The 26,287-nt window shown below is 48.3% G+C and overlaps 1 protein-coding gene across 3 annotated transcripts in view; it reads right to left on the bottom strand.

Annotated features, from left to right (window-relative positions):
• Positions 1-26,053, bottom strand: part of Rassf8 (Ras association domain family member 8) — a 58,074-nt gene extending 32,021 nt beyond the window's left edge. For 2 of the 3 annotated variants that reach the window (XM_070011616.1, XM_070011614.1), the window contains exons 1-2: positions 25,973-26,053; positions 5,876-5,962 (exon numbers count right to left, since the gene is read on the bottom strand). The gene's annotated coding sequence lies outside the window, so the exon portion shown is untranslated. Of the gene's footprint in view, positions 1-2,628; positions 2,725-5,875; positions 5,963-25,972 lie in introns of those variants that run through there. The other variant, XM_070011615.1, reaches the window with a different exon arrangement.
• Between the last annotated feature and the right edge of the window lie 234 nt (positions 26,054-26,287).

The raw sequence follows: 26,287 nt of genomic DNA, 5'->3' as shown, positions 1-26,287 counted from the left end.
TTTCCCTGTGGGTTGATGAAATGGCCTGGGATTCACAAGGGAAAAGTAGGAAGACCTGGAAGATTCTCCCCATCACTCCCTGACCTGCCCCCTCCTGCATGACCACAGAGGACCCCCCAGAAACAACAACAACAACGGGCAAACAGCACTCCTAGCCACAAGAAAACTCCGGGGGATAAACTCTGCTGTATGTGGGTGCTTTGTGCCCCCCCTGGGCGCGCTCACTCAAGGCTGGCGCTCTACCACGAGCCACACCTCCACTTCCGGCTTTTTGGTGGCTCATTGAAGCCTTTCCTGTCCCGCTGAACTGTGACCCCCAGCTCTCACCCTCCTGAGATCCCAGCGTCTAGACACCTAGCTTCTCTTGGACATCGATTCTCTAGATCTGGGATGAGGAAGAGAGTCAGATGATGGCGGCATTCACACAGCTCTTAAGACTTGTGCAGAAGAAGCCACCCCACCTGGGTGATAATCCCAGGTATCCCAGGCTGGTATCAGGATGTGACTCAAAGCCTCACGCCTGCTTGCTTCTGAACTGGTGCTCTACCACTTGAACCACACCTGCAGCCCAGCTTTTGCCCTTTTATTTTGGAAATAAGGTCTTGGGGACTTTTCTACTCGAGTTGCCCTTGAACTTGGATCCTCCAGACCTCAGCCTCCTGAGTGGCGAGGATCATAGACGTGATGCATGAGGGCCTGTTCCCGCACATTCTTAGAACATGAGACAGCAATAAAATGCCACGTCACACAGTCACGTTCAAGTGTTCCAGTGGGGGAGTGGCAGGCAGCTGGGCGGGACGGAGATCCTTGGGATTGCACGAAGCTGCTTCAGCTGGCGCCAGCGCTCCGCCTGGCACCCCAGCTCCGCAGGAGGCTGAGAGCTGAGGATCTCGGTTCAAAGCCAGCCCAGGCAGGAAAGGCTGTGAGACGCTGATCTCCCATGAACCACCAGAAAACCAGAAGTGGTGCTGTGACTCTAGTGGTAGAGCACCAGCCTTGAGCTAAAGAGCTGAGGGACAGCGCCCAGGCCCTGAGTTCAAACCCCACGACCAACAACAAGAAAGGGGAAGGAAGGAAGGAAGGAAGGAAGGAAGAAGGAAGGAAGGAAGGAAGGAAGGAAGGGAGGAAGGGAGGAAGGGAGGGAGGGAGGGAGGCAGGGGGAGGGAAGCTGGCTCCAGACACTGCCGAAAGGCTGTGAGTGTTGTTTGAGAAGCAGGTGGAGACGTGGTGCTCTCGCGCTCTCATCATAAAGGCCTCACGGCCTCTTGTACCAGTCATCTCAGCGCTGACCGTATGGCAGGTGCCAAGCGAGGGCTCTGAGCGTATCAGCTTATTGAATTTTCCTAACCATTAATCAGGTGATGTTATTACTCCTTCTTTCCGGGATAAACCGTGGCACATAGCAGTTACCCAGACCTCACACCTCACTGGAGAAAAGGCCGAGACTTCATTCAGGCATTCTCAAACCTCATCCCCATTCTACAAAGAAAACAAAGAACTAAGAGCTGAACACACGCTGCATCTGTTTCACGAAGCAATTACAAAGCTGGGCACCACGCCTGTCAGCCCAGCTACTCAGGAGGCTGAGACGGGAGGATCCTGGTTTGAAGCCAGCCTGGGTGGTAAAGTCTGTGATTATCTTCTCTCCAATGAGCCATGAACATGCTGGGAAGTGGAGCTGTGGCTCAGGTGGTAGAGCGCCAGCCTTGAACACAAAAGCACAGGGACAGAGCCCAGGCCAAGTTCAAGTCCCAGGACTGACAGCAAAAAGGGAAAATAAGGTGGGGAGGGGAGGTAGGTCCTCTTCCCTCCCTCTCTGTTCTCGTCCTGAGTGCCAACACCATGAGACAGAAATCAGGCACTCAAGGGCTGGGAAGGTGGCTCAGTGGTAGAGAGCTTGCCTTGCATGCCTGAGGCCCTGGGTTCAATTCCTCAGCACCACATAAGCAGAAAAAGCCGGAAGTGGCACTGTGGCTCAAGTGGTAGAGCACTAACCTTGAGCAGAAGAGCTGAGGGACAGCGCCCAGGCCAAGAGTTCAGGCCCCACAACCGACAAAAAAAAAGAAACCAGGCCCTGGACAGATGCCACAACTTGACCCTGAAAGTCTCAGAACTCTGTGCCAACACGGTTAGTACTGGTCCTGGCTGAACGGCTGACGTATTCTGGGTCAGTAGGACGAGAGCGATAGGACGGGGACACACTGCTCTTCATCGTGGTGGGGACCACGGACTCACCCTGCGCTCTTGTGATTATACAAGAGTTCATGATAGCGTAAAGAGGGAGCAACCCTGAAGCCTGCGGTGAGTGTGCATTCATTTTCGGGGAGGCGGGGTGTTGGGCTTGAACTCCTGACCTGAGCACCAGGCTGCTTCCCACTCTGGGCTGGTCTACTGGAGGGAACACCAGCCTGACGGATTTTTTTTTTAACCTGGGTTGGTTTCAAATGGAGATCCTCAGATCTCAGCCTCCTGGATGGCTGGGGTGACAGGCATGAGCCACCGGCGCCCTGCTTACAGCTTCCTGAATATTAGGTGTGTGTGTGAAGCAATATCTACAGATATTTTCAACAGTCACCAAATCCTGAACTTTTCATGTTTTATGTGAAGTAGGAACCACACGGAACCTACCTTGAAAGCTGAAACGCTCTGTGATAATTATCAGAAAGCATCTCAAGTGCGAATCGTGAGGCTTTCGTCAGCTTTATTCTACCAAGGAAGTTTCAAAGTGTGGGAACATGCTGCCTGCTTCCCGTCTGCTGAAAATGGAAATAAAATGGCTCAGTCGCGACGGACGACTGTGTCTCCCACCACCCAGGGAAGGACGACCAGTGAAATTCCCGTGTTCACTGTGCTTGAACTCTTCAGGCTTGGAGGCCTATTGAGCATCTTGATGCAGGTTACCATGACAACCTCCACTACTTAAAAAACCGTTCCCCACCTCTTCTCAGTTGTAAGATCATGTCAACCCTTCTGAAAGTTTGGTGGCTCGCGTCTGCAAGCCTCCTGGGCAGGAGCTGAGATCTGAGGGCTCCAGTTCGAAGCCAGCTGGAGCAGATAAACCTGAGAGACTCTCATTCTAACAAACCCCTGCAAAGCAGGAGAGGAGGCCTGGCTCACGCGGTAGAACGCCAGCCTTGAGCAAAACAGCCAAGTGAGAAGGGGAGTTTTACTCAGAAATCACCTCCTTGGAAACCAAGTATACAGATGTGAAAATAACTTCCACTAAATCGATACGGGACAGGAAACCTGTGCGCATACACAGAGCTTATGACACTGGAGAATGTTCCAAAATCATTTCCCACAGGCGCTGTCACCATCTGTGCCCTTTAAAAACGAGGTGGAATTACTTGCAGAACAGTCTGGAAAAATAGAGCTCAGTCCTATTGATCATTATTTTCCTTCATTGATGCTGTTTATCGGGAAGCACCAGGAAGGGAGTGGAGTGTGATTTTGAACAGAAAGAAAAGAAACAAGCAATTTAATTTACTGATTTACCAATCTTCTTTTTTTTTTTTTTTTGTAGGTTGTGGGCCTGACTCTGGGCCTGGCCGCGCTGTCCCTCAGCTGAAGGCTAACGCTCTACCACTTGAGCCACAGCACTACTTCTGGCTTTATCTGCTTATGGGGTACTGAAGAATCAAACCCAGGGCCTCGTGCATGCAAGGCAAGCGCTCTACCACTGAGCCACCTTCCCAGCCCCCAATCTTCTCGTTTTAAATTTTGCACTATTTTAACTTTATATGAAGCTGTAGGATATGCAAAGTGAGCAGGGTTTTTTGTTTGTTCGTTTGTGTTGGTAGGGTGTATTGAACTCAGAGCCTTGGGTTCTTGCTCACCCTTTTTTGTTCAAGGCTGGGGCTCTGCCACAGCTCCACTTCCAGCTGGAAATAAGACTCGCATGGACTTTCCTGTTCTGGCTGGCTTTGAACTGTGATCCTCAGTTCTGGGATTACAGGCATGAGCCTGTCTGGCAAGTTCTCTTTGCATTTTAAGTCAGGAATTAAAGGCTGCTATTTTGAGCATTTCAGAAAATTTAAAAAACCGAAAACAACCCCAGAAAAACCTAAAAATCCTTTAGCAGTAAATTCTAAGTCAGTCAAACCATCTCCACCTGCGTAACTGTGAATGCTCCAAAGAAACCAAGTAATTGAAAGATTCTAGCCCAAACCTGCACAATTCCTAAACGCTAAGCCTAAATAACCCATGGCTTCTCCTGGTATACATGACACCAAACTCCTCCAAATGAAACAACAGTTTATCTATGAAAGACGCCTCTGTGGTACAGCTTTGTCAGCAGCAGAGCTTGGAATATAACTGCCAAGAATTTTAGTTGAGCGACAACGTGCTTTGTTTTTCCTTTGTGCTTCATTTTGTTTGGTGTTGCTTCTGGGGCTTGAACTCAGGGCCTGGGTGCTCTACCACCTGAGCCACAGCTCCACTTCTAGCTTTTTCCTGGTTAACTGGAATCTCACAGATTTGTCTACTTGGGTTGATTTCAAACTGTGTGCTAAGATTGCAGCCTCCGGGGTAGTGAGGATTCCAGCAGTGGTCCACAGGTGACCAGCAACCTTTTATATTCTTCTTTCCAAACTGTATTATAAAAAGGGGCTGAGATCCGAGGATCGTGGTTCAAAGCCAGCCCAACCAGAAAAGTCCCCATGAGACAATTAACCCCTCATCCCCATAAAGATATACATAAAACCAGAAATGAAGCTGTGGCTCAAGTGGTAGAAAACTGGCCTTGAGCAAAAGGGCTCAGGAACAGTGCCCAGGCCCTGAGTTCAAGCCCCAGGAACAACACCAACAAAAAAAAAAAAGGAGGGAGTTATAATAAAACCATTCACTGTAAACACCCGTGGTCTTGTGGAAACTGTGTTTTCATATCTACAAACTTTTGTGGCAAGATCTTTTTTGTAGGAACTAAAATGGGTGAGGGTGAGTCCCTCTGAATAATCTAGCAATTACCAGAAGGTTCTGAAGCTATTGCTTTCCATCTCAGGGGGAGACCCTGGATAGCCACCATCAAATCAAATCTATAAGCACATAACTTATGTCAATGAGCGCTAGCTGGCTACTGCCCTTAACGTACCGTGTGAACACTTGATTCCCGATAATTCACTTACTACAAACAGGGCAAGTGGTTTTCTCTTCTGAGACTTTTAAGTCACCCCAAAACGTTACAAAGACAGCGCTGGGACGCCCAGCTACGCCCCGGTCAGAAGGCTGAGGGAGGAGGAGAGGGAGTTTGAGACCAGCCTGGGCTATGGGGGAAACTATCTCAGCAACTCAAAGCCAGGTGCCGGGGACCCAGGCCTGTAATCTCAGCAGGCTGAGATCTGAGGATATGGGTTCAAAGCCAGCCAGGGTAAGAAAGTCTTGAGACTCTTATCTCCAATTAACTAGCCAAAAAAAGGTGGAGTTGTGACACAAGTGGTAGAACACCAGCCTTGAGAAGAAAAGTTTTGGTTCCAGTCCTGGGGCTTGTACTCAGGGACTGGGCACTGTCAATTAGCTTTTGCTTTTTTACTCTAGGCTGGTGCTCTACCACAGCTCTACTTCTGGCTTTTTGCTGGCTCACTGAAGATAGGGTCTCACAGGCTTTCTTTCCAGAGGTGGTCTGAGCCTCTTGAGTAGCTAGGATGACAGGCGGGAGCCTCCGGTGGCATTCAGCATGGGTCCTCTTTCAGTACAGCCAGTGGCAAGCATTACTGAACAGATGAGAAGCTTCAATCATGGGGATTTTCAGGCTGACCAAGGTTACACTGGGCATTTATCTGAAAACCAGTTGCCTATCTTTGTCAGCTTTCTGATGAGGAATGTTTCCATGTTCTGAGAGACACCCCTTCCTTCCAGTTCAAAGTAGAGGCCAGCTTACCTCAGAATGCGGAGTCTCTGTGCCAGAGCTGGTGAGGTAGTCCTAAAGAAAGGCAGAGCACTGTTCTGGAACAATCTGCACAGGCACCTGAAAAAGGCACATCGTGCTCTTAGAGTTCTGGCTAAAAAAGGCAAGTTTACCCCCCTCCCCCAGCCCCGGACTGGGGCCTGAACTCAGGCCTCTCCACTCGATGCTGGTGCTCTACCAGGTGCACACCCACTTCTGGCTGTTTGGCTGGTGGTTAACTGCAAAGTCTGCACAGACTGGCTTCCAACCCAGACCCTCAGGTCTCAGCCTCCTGCGTGGCTGGATCGCAGGCGGGAGCCGCTGTGCTTGGCTGAATGACCTCGCTTTGTGTTGCAATCACCAAGGGAGAAATCACACTCGCTTAAGAGTTTCGGATCACTTTCCCGGGAATCGTTTTCCCTCCAGGGGGCACTCCTGGTCGGTGAACTGGGTTTCTGAGGAGGGAGGGGGGCTTTCTAGTTGGTTTCAATTCACATTTTTATGCCTCTGTGTAAAAAAGAAAAAGAACAAAGAAAAAAAGAAAAGGGGCTTCCAGGCTTTTTAGCAGTTATTTGAGGTCCATCTTGTTCTAGGGTGATTTCTTGCTTTGCTTTTTTACATGTTGCCAGAACAACGTGTAATACCACAACCTTTTTTTTTTTTCTTTCCAAACCCGTTACAGTTAGACATTTTGAAGTTGCCTAAGGCCTAGGCTATAACAAAGTTGACAGGGGGATCTCCGGTTTATTTATTGTTATCTTTTTGTGTGGCTAGCACTAGGACTTGCACTCAGGGCCTTGAGCTCTTGCTTAGCATTTTTGTTCAAGGCTGGAACTCTACCACTTGAGCCACAGCTCCACTTTCACCTTTTTGGAAATAAGAGTTTCCTGGACTTTCCTGCCTAGGCTGGCTTTGAACCATGATCCTCAGATTTCAGCCTCCTGGGTGGCTGGACTGACAGGCAGGAGCCACTGGCCCTGGGTGAGATCTTAGGTTTTTATTGCTAAAAAGTACCAACAAAATCATGCCACTCTTTTCCTTGTTGACCTTAAAAATTACTTTTACACGATAAGAAGAAAGATAACTTGACTTCTTCATGGCTGAATTCTATGAGATAATAATATGAAGAAAAGTGAGGAAGAAATCGTGGCATTTGTACCAGTCGGGTTTAGACTATGTCCTTCAAAGATGCTTCCATATTTGTTTTCAGAAAAGTTCCCTTTAATGAGAGGACCACATTCATCCACCATCTTTACCACTTTCCAAAACACCCAACTCCTTTTCATACAAACAGAAAACATCCCCAAAGGTTTCAGTTCTTAAATTCTTATTATAGAAAATATCAAATTATTCACAGCATAAGAGGCCAGATGCTGGTCGCTCACACCTGTAACCCTGAGATCGAGGATCACAGTTCAAAGCCAGTCTGGGCAGGAAAGTCCACGAGACTCTTATGTCCAATTAACCAGCAAACAGTCAGAAGTGGAGCTATGGCTCAAGTGGTAGAGTATTAGCCTTGAACAAACAAACAAATCTAAGCAAGAGCTCAAGGCCCTGAGTTCAAGCCCCAGCACTAGCACATGCACAAAACAATAGTCTACTCAGGAGGCTGAGATCTGAGGAACGTGGTCTCAAGCTGAGCTAGCCCTGGCAGGAAAGTGTGTGACAGACACTTTTAACTCCAATCAGCTATCCAAAAAAAAAAAAAAAAAAAGGCTAGAAATGAAGTTTTGGCTCAAGTGGTAAAGCACTAGCTTGGAGCAGGTGCTAAGGGGGCTCTTCTCTGTCTGTCTCTTTTTACAAAGCAGTGAGCATTCACACCCCATGTCCAACCAAAAAGATGTCTATTGCAAAGAGAAAATTAATCTAAAATCCTAAATAACTCTGCTATAGATAAAACATGGGTGATTATCTGTGTCAGAGATGTCTCTCTCTCTCTCTCTCTCTCTCTCTCTCTCTCTCTCTCTCTCTCTCTCTGTGCTGGTCCTGGGACTTGAACTCAGGACCTACGCATGCTCTCCCTGAGTTTTTTCTCAAGGCTAGTGCTCTACTATTTGAGCCACAGATCCATTTCTGACTTTTTGCTGGTAACTTGGAGATAAGAGGCTCATGGACTTTTCTACCCAGGCTGGCTTTGAACTGTGATCTTCAGATCTCAGGTTCCTGAGTAGCTGGGCTTACTGGTATGAGGCACAGGTACCTGGCTTGGGAGTAGGGTAGACTATCTCTGTACATCACTTTGTAGTCACAGAAAAATGATTTCATGGATCTCAAATATTCCTAAGGCGAACAAAGTGTTTTCTTTGAAACTAAACTTACATTCATTACCAAACAATTCAGTTCTGCCAAAAGCAATATGTAGTGTTAACAGGAAAGGCATTTTAAATCTTACATGTTAAATGTAATGTTCTGGCATAAAATAATTATGGAAACGAGAAGGCAGGCTTTCTGTGGAGTTCATTATGGCACTAAGAGCCATATTATTGGGTAAAGAGGGCAGTGTAGTCCAGCACTGATGGCTCACGCCTGTAATCCCAGTTACTCAAGAGGCTGAGATATGAGGATCACAGTTCAAAGGAAAGGCCATGAGACTCTCCAACCAAAAAGCCAGAAATGCAATGGTGGCTCAGGTGGTAGAGCTCTAGCTAAGAGACAGTACCCAGGCCTTGTGTTTGAGTTCAAGTCTCAGAACTGTCACACACACAGACAGAACAGGGAAGTGAGATACACAAAACCATTTAAATAACACACTTACTATGCTGTGATCCTATTTAAAGTAAGGCAGGGATTATAAAGAGGAAGATAAAGATTTTTCTTTCTGGTTATTAGAAAGAAATCCATGTCTTTTCATTTTCCATTAACATTTATGAGACATAGCTAATATCTAGTAACAATAACAAAAAATAAAAGTCTAGTACAACAGCGTTCACATCAGAGAGATAACACATATCCAGTAGATGTTCAGTAAGCCTTCATTAAGTATACCTTTGTATATGACTGTACGTTTTCAAGGCTTTTCCATCTTAATTTAAGCAGATGACAGAGTTCAGGGGCCCAAAATTTAGATGACTTGATTAGAAAGCTGTTACGGGAATTACAAATAAAATCAGAGTGTGTGCCAGTAGCACACACCTGTACCTAGCCACTAAGGAGGCTGAGACATGAGGATCAAAGTTTGAAGCCAGCAGGAATAGCAAAGTCCATGAGACTTTTGATCTCCAGTGAACCAGCAAAAAGCCAGAAGTGGAAGTGTGGCTCAAACAGAGCACCAGACTTGAGTGAAAAAGTCAAATGAGAGTGCAAGCCTGAGTTTAAGTCCTCGTACCAGTGTGTGCACACATGTGCGCGCACACACACACACACACACACACACACAAGAGCTACAAAAATTCAAGTTACTTTTAACCTAAGTAAGTAAACTTCAAAGGCATGAAGGTAGAAAGCATTTTCCTGGAGACTGAAATGATGTGCGGCGGCTCCAGCTCGGCTGCTATGGCCCATTTGTCTGCCACATCATGGGGTCTTGTTTCGTTTCTTCTTTTGGGGCCAAGTCCTGAGTGGAAAACCCAGGACGTTTAGTAAATAACAGGGAAGGAGTTCCCTGGGCGAATCTGACACACTAAGTGTGTAATCTAAACGCACAAAACAAATCTTCTAAGCCCTACCACGAAGAAATGCGGAGGGGGGTGTAGAATTGTTTTTCAAATAAAAGAAATATTCTAATTCAAACAAGGATGTGGCTTTCTGCCTTTTTTAATGTTGTACTGGGACTTGTACCTTTCACTCAAAGTTAGCATTCTGCCACGTAAGCCACATCTCCACTCCCAGATGGTTCATGGGAGAGAAGAGTCTCTTAGACTTTTCTGCTGGGGCTGGCTTTGAACCAGGACCCTCAGACCTCAGTCTCGTGAGTAGCTAGGATGACAGGCGTGAGCACTAGCCCCCGGCTTATGTTGTATTTTTGCATTAACACAAATGAAACCCCAAATACTGACTGTAATAAGTACTTCCCGGTTATCCTGTGTGGGTGGGTGGAGTGGGGGAAAGAAAAAAAATCTTGTAACCAGCAGATTGTTCTCATTAACCTCTTCTGAGCTCCTCAAACTCCATTATCCAGCTTCCCTGTGGCAATTAACCATCTGTTCCTTAATACTGCGTCCATACAAAAAGCAAAACAACAGAGAACTCAAGTGTGTGTGGGGTGTGTGTAACAAAGACCTGACGGTTTGTGACTTGAAGTCTCTGCAGAGGCATTTTAAACTTTTGCCATTATTTTATTTTTTTCTAATGGTCTCAGAAAACCAGTTTTCAAATAAATCTACAAAGAGTAAGCTACAATGTCAGCAAGGGATTCTTTTTATGGAAACCTAACATGAACTAATTTCAAATAGCATAATGACTTTTGCACTCCCTGTTTAAAAAAGTAGAGAGGGAAAAAAAACCTTTTAATACGTTTAAAAGGGCAAAAATAAATGAAAACAAAGTGGAGCTGGGTTCAAGTCCCAATATTTACTTGTGTGTGTGTGCGCGCATACACACACACCAATGTTTTATTATGTTTACCTCATAGTCATTTACAGGTATTTCCTGGAGGGTGTGTGTGTATGTGTGCGTGTGTCTGGGCACTGTCCCTGTGCTTTTTTGCTCAAGGCTGTCACTCTACCACTTGAGCCACAGCTATACTTCCAGATTTTTGTGGTTCACTGGAGATCAGAGTCTCTCACAGACTTTCCAGGTGAAGCTGATTTTGAACCATGATCCTCAGATCTCAGTCTCCTGAATAGCTGGGATTACAGGCATGACAATTGGTGCCTGGCTTCCTGGAGGGTTTTTCCTTGTTTATCCTTGTACAGGGCTTACTGTATCTCCCTCACAGGTCCAGATTAAGTCTGGTACAGGCAGACAAACTAACAAGGAAGATGGCTTAGAGAACTCTGACACAGAAGCAATTAATTATGCTTTAAATGGTGCAAACAACTTAAAACCCTGAGGGGGCAAAGACTTGCAGGGAAGGCTGAGACTGAATCTGAGGGTTCCCCTTGTTTACACGATTGACAAGAAGCAGCGATGCTAACCAGCCCGTCTGCTGCATCCTACCGCAGAGAGACAGAGGGGCGAGCGTAACATCAGCATTACACAAGGCAGGCACGCACTTTAACACCTGAAACCACAGGTCCCATTGAGGCCAGAAGCACAGAGGCTTACACCGGTAAACCAGGGTGTACTTCACAGTGCTATATCCTTCCCATGTTTTCTTTTGTGTTGTTACTGAGGCTGGTGGCTCACACTGGTAATCCTCGCTACTCAGGAGGCTGAGATCTGAGGGTTGCAGTTCAAAGCCAGCCCAGGCAGATTAAATCCAACTAACCAGCAAGGAACCGAAGTAGAGCTGTGGCTCAAGTGGTAGAGCCCCGGCCTTGAGCAGAAAAAGTCTGAATGTGAGGTCCTGAGTTCAAGTCCAGTACAGACACATAGAAAGGAAAGTGGAAGGCCCCAAAATGCCTTTGCTCATGCTACCTAGGCAACAAGACTCCTAGGATTTTTATTTTACTTTTTAAAAAGGTACAAGAAGTAGGTGCTGGTGAAGGTGCATGGAACCTCTTTGTAAGGTGTGTAAGAGTCACTGCATTTACTTTTTAAATTAAATGCTTTATGCACTGGAAGTAATGACCATTTTGTTGTGCCTATGTGTGTATTTTCTTCTTAAAATAGATTGTGTAAGGGGTCTTTGGTTTCTTTCTCTAAAAAAGAATATATAATTATGAGTATGATAACGTAATGACCCACCTAGCCAAACTACAGAGAGAAAAGCTGTCATTTGCGGATCAAGTACCTTGTTAAGATAAAACTTGCTACAGAACTTTAAAGTCACATTATATATGCTTCAATTGTGTGTGTGTGTGCGCACACACACGTGTCCATGCTTGAACTGATGGCCTGTCTCTTTGTTTTTTTCCTCAAGGTTAGCACTTGCTACTCGAGCCACAGCTCCACTTCTAGCTTTTCACTGGTTAACTGGAGACAGACACCAGCCGAGGCTGGCTTTGAACCACAATCCTCAGACCTCAGGCTCCTAGTAGCTAAGATTACAGGCCTGAGCCTCCAGCATCTGTCAAGTTTTTCAGATCTTTATTTCTAAGGGCTTTCTAGGTAATCTCCACATGGAACAAAACACAACTTTTCTCTCTTCTCCTCTCTCAAACTGGCCACATACAATTCAACAGCAAAATCCATTAACCTATGGCAAAAGACCATTAACCTATCACCTTCTGACCTATGACCTCCTGGTCTCCCAGGTTGGAGACAAAGAGGCTGTGGCCTCACAAATATTGCCACCAGTCGCCAGCCACGCTGCCATGACCCCTTTCTGACTCTCGCATACATTTTACCTTGTATTGGTCCTGGGGCTTGAACTCAGGGTTAGGTGCTATCCTTGAGCTTTTTAGCCTAAGGCTGGTGCTCTACCACTTGAGCCACAGCACCACTTCTGGTTTTTTGCTGGCTCGTTGGGGAGAAATGTCTCATTGATGTCTGACTGGGTTAGCCTCAAATCACAACCCTTAGATCACAGCTTCATGCGCAGGTTTGATTGATTACAGGCATGAGCCACGGTGCTGAGCTGATGTCAATTTTCTAAAAATCGTTTTGGACTTTAGATATTAATTCCTATTATTTAAATTGAAAATCCTACAGTAAACAGCGTAAGTATAGCACAGATAAGAAGTTAATCATTCAAAGCTGGGTACTGGAGGCTTATGTCTTTAAGCTAGTTTTCTATTCTGTCAGCTACTCAGGAGGCTAAAATCTATCTGAGGAATGCAGTTCAAAGCCAGTCCTGGGCAGGAAAGTTCCTGAGACTCTTTTCTCCAATTAACCAGGAAAATGCCAGAAGTGGAGCTGTGTGGCTCAAATGGTAAAGCACCAGCCCTGAGTGAAAAAGACAAGCGAGAATGTGAGGCTTTGAGTTCCAACCCCAGTATACACGCACACGTACACGTACACGTACACGTACACACACACACACACACACACACACACACACACACACATTATTCAAGATGAACTACCATCTCATGCTGAACAAATAGTAAAGTATTAAATGCCAAATAAACTCAAAGAGATGTGGAAAATCACCAAACACTGCATTTCCCAAAAGACTAAATAATTCATAACAAGTATACTGGATATTTCACATTTTCTTCTGAATAGTGGATCTCTTTTTCTAATAAAACAAAGTCACCCAACAACTTTTTTGGTAAATACTATAATTACAATCCAGTCCAGCTTCTTGGAAAACTGGGGCCAGCTGCTGGCTCATGTCAATAATCTACATTCATGATCCAGATCTCAGAAGCTGAGAACTAAAGGATCACAGTTCAAAGCCAGCCTGGGCAAAAAAGTTTGTAAGATTCTTATCTCCAAGTAACCATGAGAAAAGCCGGCAATAGAGCTGTGTCTCAAGTGGTAGAGCACTAGCCTTGAGCAAAAGGAGCTCAGGGACAGAAGCCAGGCCCTGAGTTCAAAAGCCACAAATGCTAATCCATTGAATTTTTTTCTTTTGGTCGGTCATGGGCTTGAACTCATGGCCTGGGCACTGTCCCTCAGCTCTTCAGCTCAAGGCGAGCGCTCTACCACTTGAGCCACAGCGCCACTTCTGGTTTTCTGATGGTTTATTAGAGATCAGAGTCTCATGGACTTTTCTGCCCAGGGCTGGCTTCAAACCCCGATCCTCAGATCTCAGCCTCCTGAGTAGCTGGGATGACAGGCGTGAGCCATTGGCGCCTGGCTAATCCATTGAATTTTTAGGTTTAAAATCCCACAAATGCAGCCAGGAAATAGAGAGCAATGGTAAATATTCTCCATTGGGAAAGATAAAAAGAATGCTCAGTCCTCCCAAGAGGAATGGCATCATGTGACTGAGTTTATAAACAGTCTCTCAACTCACAGCAGAAACAAAGTAACCAAGTATCTTGGCTCCCAAAAGTTATTACTTAACTAGAAACAAATGAGAGAAAGGCATGAAATGTGAAGACAGAATGGAAAAATCCAATGTGTTTCATCTCCAGCAACTCTGAATAACAGCTAGTACAGGTTAACCGTAAATTAAAATTTAGCCATCAGGACAAGTGTGCACATGCTCTGAGGTGGAACTATTCCAGTCTAAGCTGGGCGTCTGGTGGTCACATCTGCAATCCCAGCTACTCAGGAGGCTGAGATCTGAGGATCATGGTTCCAATCCAGCAGAGTCGGGAACACCCCTGTGACTTTACCACATGCACGCGCACATGCACACCCATCTCCTAGTGAACGCTATTTCTATATATATTTGTGTGTATATGCATGTAAATAGTGTTCACTGGGCCTTAGTTTATTTAATGTGTTTTGTGGGTGGTGTTAAGTGGAAAGATGGATGGATGGAATGGGTGGATGGATGGGTAGATGGACTGTGGATGAACGGGGGCTGGCCAGGTGAGTGGGTAGATGGATGGATAGATGATGAATGGATGGGTGGATGGATGGATAGATGATAGATGAGTGGCTAAATAGATGGGTAGCTAGATGGATGGATGTTGGGTACGTGGATGGTAGATGGGTGGATGGAGATGTGGGTGGATGGACAGATGATGGACAGATAGATGGCTGTGTGAGTGGCTGGCTGAATGGTTAGGTGCATGGCTGGAGGGTGGATGGATAATGAGTAGATGGATAGATGGGTAGATGGTAGACAGATGGACAGATGATAGATGAGTGGATAGATGGATGCTAGCTGGATGGATGGCTGGTTGGGTGCATAGATGAATGATGGGTGGGCAGGTGGGTGGCAGATGATGGGTGGATGGATAGATGGGTGGATGGGATGTGGGTGCATGGATGAATAATGGATGGATGGACAGGCAGGTGGATGGATGGATGTGAGCGATGCAGGGTATCAAACCTCAGTTTTACTTCAGCAATAGAAATCTATAAAATATTAGCCCTGAACTCTTTCTACAGTAGGTAAACCACACCTAAATTTCACCTACTTTTGGGCTCCAGAAGGCAAGCTATGTGCAAATGTGCACTAATCAGACATAGCACCAGCTCATCAGGGGCAGGCTGTGTGAACATGATTTCATAGCCCACTACCAGCATCTTATTAAGACCATTTTCTCCACAAGTTAACATGCCTGTCCACAGATACACATTTTTTTTTCCAGAGAAGAGAATGCATAAAGAATAATGTAATCTCCCTAGATAAATATATCAGCAGTCTAAGAGATGTGTCTCAATGCTTTAATTTACTTTTTAACCTATTTCAGTACCAGAGTCTGGGACACTTTGACTGCTATGTGGGCTGTCCTAAACTCTCGTGATGCAAGGGGCACCGTGTTCAAGGTGAAGCTGACAATTTCCCAAACCAGAACGCTTCCAGTGCTTCTTCAGACACCCAGAAGACAACGTTCCCTTAGTCTTCTTGGCAAAGACACACCATATCTTGCTAACTGTTCTGTGAAAGTTAGAAACAGGCTCACACGGTTTGTGAAAGGCAAGGCTTGTCATGTGGGTCTGGGGAAATGCGTTAGACATCATTGTCACGCTCTTTGAACAGTGTAGGGATCTGGTAGCCTGTGACCCAGATGGCAAATAGAAGAGTAAGGATCTTTCCTGCGCCATGTCATGCTTGGCTCTGTTGTGAGTTCATGCTCCCGAGAAATGAGTCAGAACACTAAACACAGAGCCCATCAAGTTCTAGAAACTAGATGCCTTGTGTGGCTTGCTAGTAAATACTACCTAAAAAAATGATCTCTATCTGCTGTGAGACTCTTACAGCACCCATGCCCCAAGTTCAAGTCCCAGAATGGCCATAGGAAAAAGAAGAAGAAAAGAAAAAGAATCAAAGATATGGCCATAAAGCAGCTGGGGGGAGGGGGGTGGGAGGGGAACAACTAGTTTTCTGGGCTGGATGCTGGTGATTCACACTTCTATCCCAGCTACTTAGGAGGCTAAGATCTGAGGATCACAGCTGGAGGCTAGCCTGGGCAGAAAGTCCTGAGAGTGAGTCTCTCGGACTTTTTAAATCACCAAAAAGCCAGAAATGAAGGTGTAACCCAAGTGGTAGAGCACCCACCTTGGATGGAAGGTCCTGACTTCATGAACGCAGTCCCTCCCCACCCCATCCAAGTGGGTCAGGGTCTACGGCTCGCTCTGCCCTGTGCTGCAAACAGGCAACCGGCCTCAGAGAGCTTCTAGCACCTTCCAGTCCCTCATCCACAGAAACAAGCCTGCCAAGGACAGGATACCAAATGGAAATCGCGATTACCTCCTCCACCGGAAAGATCTAGAATAGTTCGCGCTATTCCGAGAGAAATTTGGGTTTCTTCTCACTCAGGTTTGATAGAAGAAAATGTTAGGGGGGTCGTTTGAAAATTCACCCGAACTCAGCACCTTATAGTAACATCAGTGTTTACCAGACAGACAGGAACAGGTTCTAGATTTGTAGGTTTTTGTGAGCAGGACTGAACATCTTATCTCTTTTAGGGTAAATGAACTGTGAGGAGAGAGAGAGAGAGAGAGAGAGAGAGAGAGAGAGAGAGAGAGAGAGAGAGAGAGAGAGAGAGAGAGAGAGAGAGAGAGAGAGAGTGTGTGTGTGTGCTGGGCCTGGGGCTTGAACTCAAGGCCTGGGTGCTGTCCTCAGCTATGTTTTTTTTTTTTTCCCAAAGCTGGCACTCTATCACTTCAATCACAGCTCCATTTCCAGCCTTTTGCTTGTTAACTGGAAATTAGTGTCTTAGGGACTCTCCTGCCTGGGCTGGCTTTGAACCAGGATCCTCAGATCTCAGCCTCCTGAGTAGCTAGGATGACAGCCATGAACTACCAGTGCCAGACCATGAAAAACTTTTAATGGCCATATAAAAGTCCATCTGGTACCCAAATTACAATTCAATTAACCAGCGCCTCGGTGCCGGCCGCTGAATGTTTCCAGTCTTTATGATCATAAATCTCACTGTAATGAGTACCTTCACCTTCAAGCTTCTCAGCCATGCTCTCATTGCTCCTGTCCTCACGGTCCAATAAAACCTTTCCACAAATCAGATCTCATCCTGCCTTTCCTGTCCTCTGGGGACTCACATCATTTTCTGGAATATCTCACTATTTGATGAAGTTCTTAGTTCGTTCATTCATTTGTTCCTTCCTTCCCTAGGGCTTGAACTCAGGAACTCAGGACCTGATGCTGTCCTTTACCTTTGTCACACAAGGCTGGCTGGTGCTCTACTACGTGAGCTACAGCTCCACTTCTGGGTGATTGTTTGAAAATAAGGAATTTCATAGACTTTCCTGCTGGACTGACGTTGAGCTGGGATCCTCAGATCTCAGCCTCCTGTGCAGCTGGGATTACCAGCGTGTCCACAGGCGCTGGGCTTGCTGAAGTGCTGATGTGCTCTCTGGGCCTTCCACCTAGATGTCAGCACCATCTCGCAGATGCCCGGAACGAGAACTTATTAGTAAGCTGTGTTCCAGGTTGAACTCCTGGCTTCATGGACATGTGAAAGCCGGAGGACAGTGCGGCGATGGTGGAGACATAAATACCGACAGCACAGTGAACCCGTTCACTGCCTGCCGTTACGGATAACAGCCGTGGAGAGCTAAGTACCACAGTGCTCTGATGAAGACCACAGTCTAGCAGGGAAGTAACTGAACAAATCTGGAATCTTCTGTCCTGAGCAGGAACAGACACCAGGCTCAGACCGGGCAATGCCATTATTACACAGCTCTGTGCTACTTACTTCTGCCGGCTGTTGCTGGCGCATGCCTTAATCCCAGCTACTCAGGAGGCTGAGATTGGAGGATTCCAGTTTGAAAGGCAGCCTGGGTAGAAAAGTCCATGAGACTCTTATCTCCAAGGAAACACAAAAAGGCTGGATGTGGAGCTGTGGCTCAAGTGGTGAACACGAGATGTGAGACAGGGTTCAGGCCCTAAGTTCAAGGCCCAGGACTGGCACAAAACAAAAAAGAAAGAAAAAAAGGAAAGAAGAAATGGGAAAAGGAAAAAGAATGGAGAAAAGGCAAGAAGGAAAGCAGGTACTGCAGACACAGACCTGAGAGAGACTACCAGGCCCCCTGCTGCCCCTCAGTGGAGAAGTCCACGCTGAGTGCAATGGCTGCCTCTGAGTGTGTCAGGACTCCCTGCAGACAGTGAGGGAGAGCTTTGTGCCTTGGCCTCCATAAAAGGAAAGACCCACAGCTCAACTTTAGATGAACTAATAGCTAAAGACAGAAAAAGCCCAAAGGGTAAATATGTTACAAATTAACTGTATTACTTAGGGCTACAGTATCTCCCTGGAGCGGGTGGTTACAATTCTGTATCTGGCTCTCTCAGGTATAAAGATAGGGATAGCTTCTAGAAAGTTCCTGATAAGTGAGATGTTGTTAAACACACACACACTAAAAATAAAAACAAAAACCGACGCCCTCTGTATGAAGCTGGCTGAGAAAGAACGTGCTAGAAGCAATCTTGGTGAGCCCAGAGCCCCAGCACACTGCTGCCAGGCTGTCAGGATGGAGGATGAGGGATTTGTGCAGACAGAAAGAAGAGTCTAGGGGATGGGAGGGTCTTCCGGGTAAGCGGCAATCAACCCTGAATTGTAACGTAATGAACCCTGAATTGTAACGTAATGGTGAGCGAGACATTAATTGTTTAAAGTAATAGAGTCCTCAGGATTGCCCCAGCGCACAGCCAGACGTGTGAGTTCAGTGTGCATTTACTCCAGTAGCTACCTCAGAAAACAACAAGCTGAGCGCTGTGGTTATGCCTGCAATGCCAGCTACTTAGGAGGCCGAGGTCTGGAGGATGGCTGTTCAAAGCCAGCCCAGGAAGGAAATCCATGAGAACCCTGTAACTCGCCACAAAACACCAAAAAGGCCAAAGTGGACTGTAATTCCAGTGGCAGAGCGCCAGCCTTGAGAGAAAAAGCTCAGGGGCAGTGCCCGGGCCCTGAGTTCAGGCCTCAGGACCAGCACAAAATAAGTCAGTAAGTCAGTCAGTAAATAAATAACAAAGAAAGGGACTAAAAGCACCAGAAAAATAAATCAAAGGGGAAGATCTAGGCTAGAGCATTTCCAAAGAGAGAAATGAAGAAAACCATCTAAAGGCTTTGAAGTTTCTCAAACAGGAAGTTTCGGTTTATTCTTATAACATCAGCATATACAAAGGAAAGTCTTGTTGAAATGAAACCCCTCAGTACAACTACTGAAAATAAATAAAAGACAAAGGAAACGACGATGGAATGTTTAAGTCTGGAAAGTTTCCACACTGAGGAAGGATTTTTTTTAGGAAGTTTTATTAAACGTGGCAAAAACACACTACCAAGAATTGGATTTAAGCTGAGCGCTGGTGGCTCACGCCTGTCATGCTGGCTACTCAGGAGGCTGAGATCTGAGGATCGTGATTCAAAGCCAGCCTGGGCTGGCGTGGAGACTCTTATCTCCAATTAAAACCCACCAGAAACCCGGAAGTGGTACTGTGACTCAAAGCGGCAGAGTGCGAGAGAGCTCAGGGACAGTGCCCAGGCCTGAGTTCAAGCTTCCATGACCAACATGAAAGAAAAAAAAAAAAAAGAACTGGATTTAGCCTGGCGCCAGTGGTTCAGGGCTGTAATCTGAACTCCTCAGGAGGCAGAGATCCAGAGAATCAAAGTTCAAAGCCAGCCCTGGGCAGAAAAGTCTAAAAGCCTCCACCTGTAATATAACCAGCAAAAAGACAAGTTGGAAGTGTGGCTCAAGCGGTAGAACATCTGCCCAGCATGCAGCCAAACAAAGAACTGGACCTAGTTCTTCTTCATTTAGTTTACAGTAATTAGTTATGAAAGTCAATGGGTACAGTAGAAAGGAACATAAACAGATTTTAGAGAGGTAATAGAGGAAAAATACTCTTTTTAATAAACAATGTTAAAAGAACTGGATTTCTGTATGTAGAAAATAAGTGTTGATGCTCCCTCATATAACAATTTACACAAAACAAGTATAGATCTGAATCGAAAACCTAAAGCTATCAATCTTCTAGAAAAAAAACAACAGAAAAATCTTTGTGACCCTGAGTCACAAAGATTCCTTAAGTATGCCATCAGAAGTACAATCTAGGGCTGGGAAGGTGGTTCAGTGGTAGAGCGCTTGCCTTGCATGCATGAGGCCCTGGGTTCTATTCCCCAGCACCACATAAGCAGAAAAAAGAAGCTGGAAGTGACGCTGTGGCTCAAGTGGTAGAGTGCTAGCCTTGAGCTGAAGAGCTGAGGGACAGCGCCCAGACCCAGAGTTCAGGCCCCACGACTGGACCCCCCCCCCAAAAAAAAGAAGTACAATCTATAAAAGAACACAATGCATAAACTGTGCTTCATCCAAAGTAACAACTCCTACTTTTCAAAAGTCACTAGAAAGGAGCCAGAAAGTCAGGTACCAGCGGCTCATGCCTGTAACCCCAGCTACTCAAAAAACAGATCTGAGGATCCAGGTTTAAGACTAGCCTGGGCAACAAAGTCTCAAGACTCTTTGTCTAATTATTCTGAAAAGCACTGGACTGGAGGTGTGGCTCAACCGGTAGAGCACTACTCAAAAGCCCAGGCCTTGATGAGTTCAAATCCTACCCCCCCAATAAAAGAATTTTAAAAAGAGGAAGCTGGAGGAACGGCTCCAAGGACCGAGGATATCTACGTAGCAAGTTTTAGGCCTTGAGTTCAGATTCTAGTGCTAGGAAAGAAGAGGAAGACAGGAAGGGAAGAAGGAGGGAGGGAGGGATGAAGAAAGGAAGGAAGGAAAGATGGAAGGAGGGAGGGAGGGAGAAATAGAGCGGAACAGTAAAATGCTAGCCTGGCAAAGTGCTGAGTTCAAATCCCATTACTGTCAAAAATATAAATAAGTCAGTGAGACTATCTTTTGGAAACCGTTGGCCTCTTTTTGAAAAAGCGAAGATACATCAGCCCCAGAGTCAAACCCAAATGTCCATTAACAGATAAGCACACAAACAAATCCCTGTTTATTTCTACAATGGACCATTTAACAACAGCAAGAACTAAGTCACTGGGGCATGAATCAGCCTAAATGAAATCGCCACATATTATTGAGAGTGCTAGGAGTCAGATCAAATCTGAAACGTCTATTACATGAAGGCATTAACCTCGAGTTTCAGGAAGCACAAACTCCTTCACACTGGCAGAACGCAGAGACACGGTGTAGAAGAAAGCCAGGCACCAGTAACTCACACCTGTACAATCTCAGGTGCTCAGGAAGCTGAGATCGAAGGATTCCGGTTCAAAGCCAGCCCCAGCAGGAAAGTCCATGACACATTTATCTCCAATGAACCAGCAAAATGCCACAAGTAGAGGCACGGCTCACATGGTAGAGTACCTGCCATGAGCGAAAAATGCTAATAAGCCAGCAAGCAAGGCCCTAAGTTCAAACCCCAGTACTGGCACACACAGAAAGGAAAGAAAAAACAACACGCACAACTGAGTACTCAAAAGCCAAGGATAAAATACACAGAGCATGAATAAAACCTGGCAGAAATGATCACAGCTCTCCTCTTAATCACAACCAACATTTACATCAAGATTTATTTTCAAAATGGAGGTAAAACATATGCTGAATAAGATTTTTTCATGTTTAATTTTTACTTTTTTACTTTTTCGATGCTGGCCCTCATGGCCTGGATGCTCTTCCTGAGTTTTCTGTTCAAGGCTAGCTTGCATTCTACCACATGAACCATAGCTCCACTTCAGTTTTCTAGTATTTACTTCGAGATAAGGGCCTCACAGACTTTCCTGCCTGGGCTGGTTTTGAACTATGGTCTTCAGATCTCAGCCTCCTGTAGTTGGGATTGCAGACACAAGCCACCAGTGCCTAGCCACAAGAAAATATTTTCAAGGCATAAAGTCTGCACAGATCTGGAGTTAACTGTAATATACTTTGTGATCTATTTGAATGTGTCTTCTGAATCTTGTAGCAAGGGTGAGAAATAAGTAGGTAGTAAGTATTACTGGTGTTAACACCAGGTAATTTGTTCAAGGTCACCGAGGTCACCAGTAGGTATGTGCAAGTGAAGGAAAAAAACCTGTGAAAGTTTCTCAGCTAGAACTTTCTCCACAGTGGCTGGTTGTGAAGCAAATGTCCTGAGGCCACAGAGCAGGCAGTAACACAAACAAATCCTGAGGTGCATTCCTACCCAGCCACTCTGTGGATTTGCATACAGGTAAAATTAAGTCTAAATAAGCAACCTGGTGAAGTAAAAGGTCTAACAAAAGGAAGTATAGCATCGTGGTCCTGACTAGAAAATGTGAGGCTAGGAAGGCAGGGAACATGTGTGTTTTTGTTTTCAAAAAAAATTTAAGGGAAGTGGTGCTGTGGCTCTAGTGGTAGAGCGCTCGCCTTGAGCTAAAGAGCTGAGGGACAGCGCCCAGGCCCAGAGTTCAAGCCCCAGGACCAACAAAAACAAACAAACAAACAAGAAAAAAAATTAAGCTTTTAAGATAGTGGCCAGAGATTAACTATGTCCTTCTCAATGAGCCAAAAATGCCTCCGAGGCTTTCCCACCCAAGATCACTCAGCCAGTTAAACACGAGGATCCAGACTGCTCAGCAAAAAGAAGAGGCAGAATCAACTTCAAAATCCCCCCCACACTGAAGATGGCTGGAAGGCCGGATGTCCGAGACCGGATGGAATGGCCAAGCCCTCGGGAGAAGGTGCGGTGAGGAAGGAAACAGTACAAGCAGAGATGAAAAGCACCACTAATAAACACGCCAGTGACAGAGCTACCGCTTCGTCCAATTCCTATATGCAAAGTCCGGTGCTGGCGGCTCACGCCATCCCGGAGACCCAGAGGCTGAGATCTGAGGATCACGGTTCACAGCCACGCAGGAAAAGCCCGTGAGACTGCTGCGGCTCAAGCAGTAGAGCACTCGCCTTGAGCAAAAAAGCTCAGGGACAGCGCCCAGGCCCTGAGTTCAAGCCCCATGATGGACCAACAGAAAATAAACAAATTAGTATATGTAAATAGCAATACCTAGAAAGGTTTCCCAGCAAGCTGGGCACCTGTGGTCATGTCCCTAATCCTACCCAATGAGGAGGATGGAATGGGAGGATTCAGAGAGGAGGCTGAAATGCTGGTTCAAAGCTAGCTCAGACAGGAAAGTTCTTGAGACTCCTATCTCCAGTTAACCAGCCAAAAGCAGGGAACTAACTAGAGTGTGGCGCAAGTGGCAGAGCTTCAGCTTTGAGCAAAAAAAAAGGCTAAGAGATGGAAGCCAGGCCCTGAGTTCAAGTGGCAGGACCGTCACAAAAAAGAGAACAAAATAAAAACAAACAAAACTCTACTCTGTTGGCTTTGGGAGGTCCTAGTTTTACCTCAAACTTTTTCCTTGCCAGTGCCGCAGCTTGAACTCTGGCCTGTCCCTGGGCTTCAGTGTTCAAGCGAGGGTGCTCTATCACTTGGGCCACAGCACCACTTCCAGTTTTCTGGCGATTCGTTGGAGATAAGAGTCTCACAGACTCTCCCTCCCAGTGCTGGCTTTGAACTGGGATCTTCAGGTATCAGCCTCCTGAGCGGCTGGGATGACAGGCTTGAGACACTGGTGCCAGGCTTACCTAAAACCTCTTGAGAGAGAGAGAGAGAGAGAGAGAGGGCTCCTCCTGGGCAAAGCGCCTACTTTTAGTCATGCCCCTCTTTTTCTCTTCTCTCTGGTCAAACGGTCGTTAGTGGCATCACCCCAGGTCTGGACAGTGCTGCGTCCCACAGAAATCTCACGCGAGTTTCTCTGGCTTCTCTTGGAAGCCAAGCACTGCGAAGCTGCTAGCTGCTGCAGGACCCTGGCACACAGGAAAGCACAAGTACTTTTCCCTCCTAGTGACTCCTGTGCTGATGGAAACGTGCGGTTATTTTAGCCATGTACCTGGGGGAAGGAGGCCTACCGGAGAGAAACACTTGCTTACATGGTGAGTCAATGGACAGCAGAGACGCACGCTCCACGAGGCACTCCTGTCAGCCACAGAGCCAGAGAGAAAGGCTGGCAAAACAGCCTCCCGCCTTTAAAAGTGCCACAGAAAGCTGGCGTTCTTTACTTATTTTTTGGTGCCAGTTCTGGGCCTGAACCCTGGGCCTGGGCCTGAACCCTGGGCCTGGTTCTGGACCCTGGGCCTGGGCCTGAACCCTGGGCCTGAACCTTGGGCCTGGACCCTGGGCCTGGGCCTGGTCCCTGGGCCTGGGCCTGAACCCTGGGCCTGAACCCTGGGCCTGGACCCTGAGCTTGGGCACCGTCCCTGGGCCTGAACCCTGGGCCTGGACCCTGGGCACCGTTCCTGGGCCTGGGCCTGAACCCTGGGCCTTGCTCAAGGCTGGAGCTCAGCCACCAGAGCTCCCTGGCTGACTTCACCCGTTCTCTTGAGGTTGGGGCTGTGTGTCCTTCCTGCCCCAGCTGGCTTTGAACCTGCCCCAGCTGGCTCTGAACCGCAGACCTCGGGCGTGCACAGCGTGGTGTGGCTGTGACACTGGTGACACCCGCAGGCCCCGCACCTAACCCAGCAAGGCGGCTGGGGGCTGAGGCCTGGGGACCGCGGTTCAAAGCCAGCCTGGGCAGCCAGGTCCCCGAGGCCGCGAAGGGGGGGGGGGGGGGGGCGGGGGGGGGGGGCCGCTGTGGCCCAGGGGGAAGCTGAGAGGAGCCGGGAGTGCAAGGGTCCAGGTGTGAGCCAGCACACTCACACACACACACTCACCCCCCACACCTCACACACTCACAGACACACACCTCACACCCACACATCCTCCACACCTCACACACTCACACTCACCCCCACACACTCACACAGACACACACCTCACACCCCACACACACTCACAGACACACACCTCACACCCACATCCTCCATACCTCACACCCCCCACACACACAGACACACACCTCACACCCACACCTCACACTCAACTCACACACACTCACCCACCTCACACACACAGACACACACTCACCCCACACCTCACACACACACATCCTCCACACCTCACACACACACTCACCCCCACACCTCACACACTCACACTCACCCCCACACACTCACACAGACACACACCTCACCCCCACACACACTCACACACAGACACACACCTCACACCCACACATCCTCCATACCTCACACCCCCCCACACACACACCTCACACCCACACCTCACACACTCAACTCACACACTCACCCACCTCACACACACACACACTCACCCCACACCTCACACCCACACATCCTCCACACCTCACACCCACACATCCTCCACACCTCACACACACACTCACCCCCACACCTCACACACTCACACTCACCCCCACACACTCACACAGACACACATCTCACACCCCCCACACACTCACCCCACACCTCACACACACACTCATCCTCCACACGTCACACACACACATCCTCCACACTTCACACCCCCCCACACTCACCCCACACCTCACACACACACTCACACATCCTCCACACTTCACACCCCCACACACTCACACACACACACCTCACACACACACCTCACACACTCACACACACTCACACCTCACACACACTCACACCCACCCCTTCCCGGGCCGATCACACACACACTGGCTCACGCTCTCACTCACACTCACTCTCGCCCCTCCGGGCCGATCCCCAGCTCCCGCCCCGCGCGGCCTCCGCGGCCCCGCGCGGATCGGGCGGCCGAGCCCCGGAGGCCCCGCCGAGGTCCGGAGCCCGCCCCACCCGGCGGCGGCCATGAGTTCGAACCCGGAGCCCGCGGCCCCGCGTCCCCCCCCACCCCGGCCCTGCGGGAAGCCGCGAGCCGCGCCGGGCCGTCCGCAGAGGGGACGCGGGGACGCGGGGACGCGGGGACGCCCTGGGCCCGGCCCCCACCGTCCCCCGGCCCCCACCGTCCCTGCGTCCCCCCCCCCCCCGGCCCCGCGGGAAGCCGCGAGCCGCGAGCCGCGCCGGGCCGTCCGCAGTCCCCCCGCCCCGCACTCACGGTCCCCTCCCTCTCCCCTCCCTCTCCCCCCCGCCCCGCACTCACGGTCCCCGTCCCTCTTCCCCCCGCCCCGCACTCACGGTTCCGGCCTCGGCGGCGGCGCGGGGCTCGCGGGCGGCGGCGCTGGCGCGGGCGCGTCGGCTCGGGGCCGCCGGGCCGGGCCGGCCGAGCTCCGCCCCCTCCGCGGGCCGCGGCCCAGGGCGCCCCCCGCGGCCGCCCCGCCCGGCCGGCACGGGACGAGGCCGCGCGGGGCATTGTGGGAGGGGCGGGGCCGCCGCGGAGCGCCTGGGGCGGGGCCGAGACGTGGGGGGGGGGAGGTCCCTCCCCCTCCTGCCCCTTCCCCCTCCCCCTGCCTCCCCCTCCCCTCACACGTGGAGGAAGGGAAGCCGTGGGCA

Source organism: Dipodomys merriami, unplaced genomic scaffold (genome assembly GCF_024711535.1).
Source record: "Dipodomys merriami isolate MVZ:Mamm:240054 unplaced genomic scaffold, mDipMer1.0.p SCAF_84, whole genome shotgun sequence".
NCBI lineage: Eukaryota > Metazoa > Chordata > Mammalia > Rodentia > Heteromyidae > Dipodomys > Dipodomys merriami.
This window is presented reverse-complemented; position numbering and strand designations above follow the sequence as displayed.